The sequence below is a fragment of the Sarcophilus harrisii genome, chromosome 6, assembly GCF_902635505.1.
Source record: "Sarcophilus harrisii chromosome 6, mSarHar1.11, whole genome shotgun sequence".
Lineage (NCBI taxonomy): Eukaryota > Metazoa > Chordata > Mammalia > Dasyuromorphia > Dasyuridae > Sarcophilus > Sarcophilus harrisii.
In genome coordinates, this window is record NC_045431.1 from 84,851,134 (window position 1) to 84,857,325 (window position 6,192).

The 6,192-nt window shown below is 35.0% G+C and overlaps 1 pseudogene; it reads left to right on the forward strand.

Moving 5' to 3' along the window:
• Positions 1-3,259: 3,259 nt before the first annotated feature.
• On the forward strand, positions 3,260-5,410 carry LOC100926855 (annotated as a pseudogene).
• Positions 5,411-6,192: the final 782 nt, after the last annotated feature.

Below are 6,192 nucleotides of genomic sequence, written 5' to 3' on the forward strand. Positions count from 1 at the left end.
TATTGATCAACTATGATCGACTTAGCTCTTCTCAGCAATACATTGATCTAAGAAAAGGCCAATGGACTTGAGATGGAAAATTCCATCTGCATCCAGAGAGAGAACTATGGAGACTGAATGAGGATCAAAACATACTATTTTAACGTTTTTGTTGGGGGTTTTTTTCTTATGGTGTTTTTCTTTTTGTTCTGACTTTTTTTCACAACATCACTAACATGGAAATGTGTTCAAAATGATTGTGCATATGTAATCTATGTCATATTTCTTCTTGTCTTGTGGAAGGGTGAAGGAAGGGAAGAAGAGAAACAAAACTGGAACCCAAAACCTTAACAAAATGAATGTTGAAAATTATCTTTACATGTAATTGAAAAAGTAAAATATTGTTAAAAGAATGCTATGAAGAAATGAATAAAAAGAAATTTCATTCAAGTTCGTTTCCATGTGGTGTTCACCATCTATTTTGAAGGGGAAAGTAATTATCTTTGTTTTAGTCCAATTTAGTTCAATGTAATGGGAGAGAGAATATAAAACAATTAGATATGTACAAGTCATATATAGAGTAGATGAAAGGTAACTGTAGAGGAAAAGATTAGTACCTGGGGATAAGGCAACTCTTCTTGTCAATACCTGATGTTTTTGCTTCAAAATCCAACTCAAAAGTCACTTTCTCTAGGAAAACGTCCCTGATTCTCCAAAAAAAAAAAATAACTACTCTATAAATAACGAATAGCTCTCTAACCTTTTAACATACATTTATCCCATTCTAACTTTTTTACTTTTATCTTTTTAATATAAACAATCAACACAAATATTTCAATATACAAAACGTACCAATACATAATAGAAGTCTCTTCCATTGCAGAAGTAACATCAAAGATGCTTTGTACATGTGTCACTCCATCATTACAATTGTATTCATAATTTTATATTTTGCAAATCTTAAAATAGACAATTTTATAAGTCAGAGATAAGGATGAAATTATTTAATCATAGAATCATAAGGAGCCCCTTAAGTTTATTGAGTAGGTACTGACATATTTAGACTTATATTGTATGAAATACTAATCTTAGTCTGCATGCATCAGAAATGTCAGTGTTGGCCCACAAAATTCCCAAGTGCTATTTGAACCAGCAGAGTTTCTTGGATTTCTTCATTTCTGTTCAACAGTATGTAAATAAAGTGAAGCATGTAGATGATGGGGAAAAAAAAGATTGGGTAGCAGAAACTTGAGTGGATCCATCCTCAAGTGTGGGTGTGATAACCCAAAAAGAATTCTTTGGGTAAATCTAGGACCTAGGACAACTAAAATACCTTGTAGCCATCCCCAGCTGTCCTGGGGAGTTACTGTGTCAAGAGACATTCTGGATGCAATCTTTACTCACATATGGTTAGATTTAAATAGTATGATTTTTTTTCCTTAACAAAATAAGTGTTCCTATACATATCAAATCATAGATAGAGTGGATCTGAAACTTAGGACCAAATGTTGTATTACTAAGTTCAGGGATCTCTATTTCCACTATAGCATACTGCTATATAAGAATATATTGATTTTAAACAGCTTTCTAGTATAACCAAGCAATCAATCATAATTCCCTCATGGAGTTCTGATAATGGGTTTTGAGAGGACTGAAGACCCAAGTTTGGATTCTGACAGAAATTGAAAAGATCTTTGACTTTGTCTCAGAACTTCAATTTCCTCATCTGGACAATAATATTGGACTAGAGGATCTCTAAGACTTTCCAGCTTTAAATCTTTCCTTCTCTGATTTAATTTTTGAATCAACAGGAATAATTCATTGAAAATCAAAGGTAGCTATATATAGAAAGACAGAGCAAGAAATATATTCTGAATTAAGAAAAAGCAAAATTGGCTTTTATAAAATTCGAACATTATTCATACCTTGCTGAAGAATTTACTATGTCTTGTTAAAGTTCTAGACAATTTTTTTCTTTCACTTTACCACTATTAAAGGACATATAATCACTATCTTTTAGAACTCATCTATTGAAGATTTGGGTTTTTTTATACTCAATAAAGTAAGATCAAAACATCTTTAAAGCACAGCAATGTTTCAAAGGTCAATTTTTAAATGTTCTTTATAGCAAGAATTCATGTTTAATAAATTAAACTGGGTTTCTTATAATGGTAGCTCACTTGTACATATCACTCAACAGTTTGTAGACTATTTACTACATATATATGTATGTATGTATGTATGTAGTAAATACATATATATATATATATGACTCACTCTGTGAGATAGATAGTGCAGGTACTATTATCTCCATTTTGTAGATAAATAAACCAATGTTCAATGAAAAACACAAGAGTAAAAAATAGTAGATGTAGGATGGGCAAATGGGTTTCCTTCCTTACTCCAAGTCTCCATGGTCTTTCTAATCTGTGTCACTGCTGCCTATATATACCATTGCAGTTCCTATCAATAAAAATTTAAAGAAATCCAAGTTTAAACATTTGACTAAATTATTCAATAAACTAACTTTTTAGGAATTGCTATATTTTATAGCCTAAAATTAAAATTTGGTGAAAACAAACTATATTCATTGCAAACCTGTGAATTGTTTCTATATCCTATGGAACTCCAATCTGAATGATATTTTTATTTTATGTTAATTTTGATTTCATTGAATCCTGTTGATTTCAAATGGCCAACAACTGAATCGTTGGAAAAAAAACTTTGTGAGAATTTTATGAAACTTTCCAACAAATGTAGGAAAAAAGAGGAATATTTTAGAGAAGTATTATATTTCAGATTCTTGGCTCCAAGATAGGATGCAGAGTAAATTAGGAAAATGGGAATTTGGGGCTTCTGTTGTGTTTTGAGTTTACAGCTGCTTCAGCCCAGAGCTTAGGTCCCAGCCCAGCCCTGCATCCCAGCTTCTATCAGACCTAGTCCTAGCTGTGCACTCCATTCTTTGGACTTAACAATCCAAGATTCCAACCCTCAACCATTACTGGACCCATTCATTAAATGAGATGGCCACCAGGATGAGGTCATGTTTGACAATATTACTTCTAGGATACAGAAACTCTACTATAGACTCAACATGGAATTTGTTGATCATGTTCAAATCATCATGAAACTTATCCAAGGATAATATAGTGGGGTGACCACAGGGGAATTAGATACCTTGGCAGTTGAAACAACTGCAACCCTGACCACCAAAGACCCAGATTATGCCATTTTAGCAGCCAGAATTATTGTTTATAATTTGCATAAAGAAGCAAAGAAAGTGTTCAGTGATGTGATGGAGGACCTTTATAACTAAATAAATCCTTCTAGTGTCAGGCATTCTCCAATAATGGCAAAATCAACCCTAGATGTCATTTCAGCCAATAAAGTTTGGCTCAAATCTGCTATTTACTTATTCATTAATTTTTTTGAGGCAATTGAGGTTGTGAGTTGCTCAGGGTCACACAGCTAGGAAGTGTTAAGGATTTGAGGTCACATTTGAACTCAGGTCCTCCTGACTTCAGGGCTGGTGCTCTATCCACTGCACCACGTAGCTGCCCCTCTGTTCTTATTTATGATCAAGAATTTTCTTATAATTACTTTAGCTTTAAGATCATAGAATTTTCCTATTTGTTGAAGATCAATGGAAAGGTGGCTAAATGATGTCTGTGGGGAGAGCATTGACGCTGCTATTGAAACCTAAAACTTTTCTCTGAGAGATGAGTTACTCACACTTCCCCCACCTTCTGTGCAGGCTCCAACCATCCCCAGTTTTCTAGTTGCTTCTTTTTGAGTATGAAATATGATAGTGTTGAAGGCATTTATGATATACTAAAGCTTGATTTTCAAGTCAGGTGGTGGCACTGGAATTGCTATAAGTTGTATCAGAGCTACAAGGAAGTTACATTGCTAGGACAAATGACCATTCCAATGGTTCACTAAGTGAATCAAGGGAGTAACAAGTGACCAGGGCATTTGCTATCTACTTGGAACCCTGGCTCTTAGACATCTTTGAATTCCTTGATTTAAAGAAAAACATTGGAAAGGAAGAGCAGTAAGCCAGAGATATTTTCTTTATCCTTTGGATCCCAAATCTCTTCATCAAACATTTGGAAAATAATCAGGACTGCTCCCTGATGTGTCCTAATGAGTGATCTGGTCTGAATGTTTGGGGAGAAAAATTTGAGATGTCAATGAAAGTTATGAGAAAAAAGATCATGTCTGTAAGGTTGTAAAAGCCCAATAGGTGGGCTATCATTGAATATGCTATCATTGAGTCCCAGACAGAGACAGGGATTCCTTATATTTTCTACAAAGACAGCTGTAATTGGAAAAGCAATCAGCAAAACTAGGAGGCCATCAAAGGCAGCAATTTATGCACAGAAATAATAGAGTATACTAGAAAAGATGAGGTTGCAGTCTGTAACTTGTCTTCTTTGGTCCTGATTATGTTTGTCATGTTGGAGCATATATATGGCTTCCAGAAACTGGCTGAAGGTACCAAAGTCATTGTACACAACTTAAATAAAATTATTGACATCACTATTAACTAGCCCTAGAGGCAAGTTTGTCAAATAAATGTCATCACCCCATTGGTATTAGAGAGCAGAATCAAGCTGATGCTTTATCCTGATGAAGTATCCTTTTGACACTCCAGAGGCCCAATTGCTAAATAAACAGATCTTTGAAACCATTTATTGTGGTGACTAGGAGGGCAGCTGTGATTTGGCCAAAGAGCATGGCCCATATGAAACATATGAAGGCTCTCCAGTTTGCAAAGAAATTCTTCAATATGATATGTGGGATGTCACTCCTATAGAACTGTGGAATTGGAAAATTCTCACGAATATTGCAAAATAATGGCATCAGAAACAGTTTGCTGTTTGCCCCAATGCCAATTGCCTTTCAGATTTTAGGGAATAATCAGTCCACAGAACCTTACACCAGCAATATTTACACTCAGAGAGTCCTGTTGGGAGAAGTTCACTTGCTGGAAGATCTGACAGAGCAAGGCCTATGGAATGAAGAGATAAAAACCAGATAATTGCATGTGATGTCTCTATTCAGTATATCACTGAAATTCCTGAAGATCTGAATGAGTTGTATAAGATTGTGTTGGAAATGGCACACAAAACTGTTCCAGTATGGTGGCTGATAAGGGGATATTCATTGATCAGAGTCAGTCTTTGAATATCCACATTGCTGAGCCCACTTAAAGGAAAATTACCAGCATCCACTTCTATGGTAGGACGCAGAATCTGAATCCTGGAATGTATTATTTGAGGACAAGATCAGCTTCTAACTCATTCAGTTCTCTCTGAAGAAGGAAAAACTTAAAGAGAAGGAGAAAGTATTGAAGTAAAAGGAGAACACAGCAGCCATGGTTTGCTCTTTAGAAAACAGAGATGAGTGCCTGATGCGAAGATTCTGAGAAGGAAGAATGGAAGAGGAGCCCAGCACTTCTTTGGAAAGCCACACTGTATCTTTGGTGTAGTAAATTTGCTTAAAGAGTTAAAGTTTTGCTGGACTTAGTGCAGGAAATGATCCATACATCTCAAGTATTATTTCAGTGCAGCATGAAAATATTTTTTTCTGCTGATATCTGTCATGGTGTGACCTTGAGTCTTCAGTCATTTGACCTTCCGGAACTTCCCTCTTCCCTAAGCCATGAGAATTGAACTAGATAGCCTATGAGCTCCCTTCCAACTCTTAAAGTAGCCTCTGATTACTTTTTTGAACTCATGGCCACATATTCTATTCTAGTGTGACTTTTCTTTATTTTTTTAAATTCATAAATCATCCATGGAAAATCTTTATAACTCATTGGGTTTATCTTCAAACTAGTTGTTGGATATATTTTAGGTTGAATAAACGATGCCCAAACACATTCCTATTTTCCAGCTTAAGATTTCAAATCTATTACTGCCCGTGGCTGCCCATGGCTCTAAGATCATAAGATTTAAAGTGTAGAAGTTCTTAGAGATTCTCTACTAAAAGCCCTTTATTTTGTACATGAGGAAAAAGGTCCAGAGAAGTGGTGGTATCAACTTCTCTGACTCCATATTTCCTTTTAATTACAATTCTGTTGCTAAAGTTTTTCCAATTATCTTCATTTTGCAATAATAACAATGCTAGTAGCTATCCCCAAAAAGAGTCTTAAGGACATTTTCTTCCTTTCTTCAATGAGCTCAGTGACTGATTCAGTCTTTATCT